General features: G+C 39.7%; 1 protein-coding gene across 4 annotated transcripts in view; it reads left to right on the top strand.

Moving 5' to 3' along the window:
• LOC128873978 (solute carrier organic anion transporter family member 74D) overlaps positions 1-2,517 on the top strand; it is a 113,690-nt gene that overhangs the window by 55,281 nt on the left and 55,892 nt on the right. The gene's annotated exons all lie outside the window — the stretch shown is intronic.

Genomic DNA, 2,517 nt, shown 5'->3' with positions numbered 1-2,517 from the left:
CATAAGGAAGTTCAGGAAGTGAGATGTCTATTAGGGTATGAACAGGTGTGTAGGTGAATTTAAAGTAATTTCACTTGTTCACTTTTGTTGTTGTCTAGGATCGCGAAGGACTTTTTCGTCCCTGAGACCTCCTGTTAAATGGGGGCGTCCAGGGAACAATCGAGGGCGGTTCTCTCGTGGTGGAAACGCGATCGATTAGGTTCCCCGTTCGCGTGAGAACCTCTGCGTGTTCCCATTTCTCCTTTCAGCGGTTGGTCGCTCGATCCGCGGTTGTATAACAGCAATGAAAGTACTCCGACAGGCAACGGGCAACGTCACGTCTCTGTCCACGCTAACTACCTTGATAGTCGTAGTTGCCAGCATGGTCGGTCGCGATCTTAGTATAGTTGCACCCAAACGAGCGCCTATCGAGCCGCTAGGACACCGTGCTCCAGATTCTGGGCCCCATCGGACCCTATCTCGCCACCAGTGTTGGGCAGATTTTACTTCGAGAAATAAAAATTCCAGATTTATTTTTAGGATTGAAATCGAGCGTATTGTAAGATGAAAAACTTCAGTTGTTTTTCATGTTCGGTTCAACGTCAGTTGTTTCGGGGTGAGACGCGGGAGAATTTGTTTTTATTCTCAGAAATGGATCTGGAATTTTGATTCCTTGTTCCTTGTTTTTAAGGTCCTTTAGCCTGTTCAGCTTCGGGGAGAATGAATTTGTTATTCGAAAATGTATCCAGAACAAATGTACAAAGAAATGTTGTACATTTCCTGGAAAGCATATATTGTGTTGAACGAATAAAAACTAATAATTCCTCGATCGTTCAGGCATACGTAACCTCTCAAGCCATTGCGTAAGGTGTCTGGATACATAATACGATGATTTAACAGTTTATTCGCGGGCAACGAGTTAGTTCCAATGCTACGAATTTTTATTTTTATTTCGAACACATTGTTAGACATTGTTTGACGCCACACGCGTTAAAAATGTTCGTTAAAAAGCCCTAGAACAGCTCAGGCCACCAGCAAGCCCGTGAAAGCACGATACTACACGCGTTAACAAAGCTTTTACGACCAATAAAATCGAATACGGCACCATATTTCACGCTCATCAATATTTACACGAACGAGCCAGTTGAGCTGAGCTTCTATCTCAGACAGAAACTGTCGCCACAGATTAATCCTGTTTGTCGACGCGAGTTCCTAACTGTACATTCACCGTTGTATTTTATTTCAGTTCCCCGAAACACGACAATGGCGTTCAGAAAGATACACGAAATTTCGTAAGCCCGAGAAACTCGTCGTCTCCGAACTGAAAACGTTTCCTCGGTGTTAGCTGACGCTACTATGGTGCTCGACTCCAATGATGGCTCTAAACGTAGAACGTAATCTTCGTTAGCTCGCTAATTATATTGGGCTGTTTGCTTTAAGGGTTACTTTATTTTTTGTTATATAGAAGTGAATTGAATTCAGGTAGCAAAAATTCCTAGTTATTCATGGAACTTGTTTTCATATTTTTAATGAAAGTATTTATATATTTCTGGATTCTCGGATAAATATATTTGGATAAATTACGAAGGGATGACAAGGGGAGTTTTACGACTAACCGATCGTCCCGACGTTTGGCGGGGATCGACGCGATCGATTGCTTTATCTTATCGGGGCCATCACTTCGAAGGTGTAAAAAAAAAAAAAACGGACTTGTTTGAATTATTCTTTATCTCGACGATTATTTCGGTCTGGAATCGCAAAAGTGCATTGCACGATACGAAGGTGGTTCGCGATTCGTTGCACGCAATTTGGGTCACAATCTTGCGGCGCAATTTTTTAATAGCTATGTTATATGCCATGTGGTTAACAACTCGATTCGAGGATACCAAGTGCTTTTCCTATATTTCTTCGTGAATATTTCTAAACGACAGACTATATATAAAGTTCTTTATTTATCATCTTCAGGAAGTAATCGAATTAAAATCTCAGGAGCAGGAAATTGATCTTCCACGGTCGATCGACAGCCACCGATACATTCGACGACCACGAAAAGTCAATCTTGAACGGTCACTTTTCGAATTTCTCAACCCGTATCGAATCCATGGTTATTTTTATTTCGGCGATGTCGTTGCCGGACGAAAAATAATTAGATGTTCGTTTCGTTAATGGCGGGGCGATCCGATTCGACTTCACTAATTTTTGAACGATTTCGGGGTGGTCATATGTTAAATTTAATACAGGATTTAGTGAATAATTTTATATATTTAATATAATGTAGTATTCGTTATGGATTATCGCTATTTTCCTTTTTTTTAAATATCGTAACAATAATCGTCTTAAAAACCGGTGGATATATGCAATGTTTATCATGCATGGACTCGTAGAATAAAATAATACAAAATTCCAATGATTATTGCTATTTTCATTTTTTTAAATATCGTAACAATAATCGTCTCAAAAACCAGTGGATATATGCAATGTTTATCATGCATGGACTCGTAGAATAAAATAATACAAAATTCCAATGATTATTGCTAT

The sequence above is a fragment of the Hylaeus volcanicus genome, chromosome 3 (genome assembly GCF_026283585.1).
Source record: "Hylaeus volcanicus isolate JK05 chromosome 3, UHH_iyHylVolc1.0_haploid, whole genome shotgun sequence".
Lineage (NCBI taxonomy): Eukaryota > Metazoa > Arthropoda > Insecta > Hymenoptera > Colletidae > Hylaeus > Hylaeus volcanicus.
Note: the sequence above shows the minus strand (reverse complement) of the source record. Positions and strands in the feature narration are given on the sequence as shown.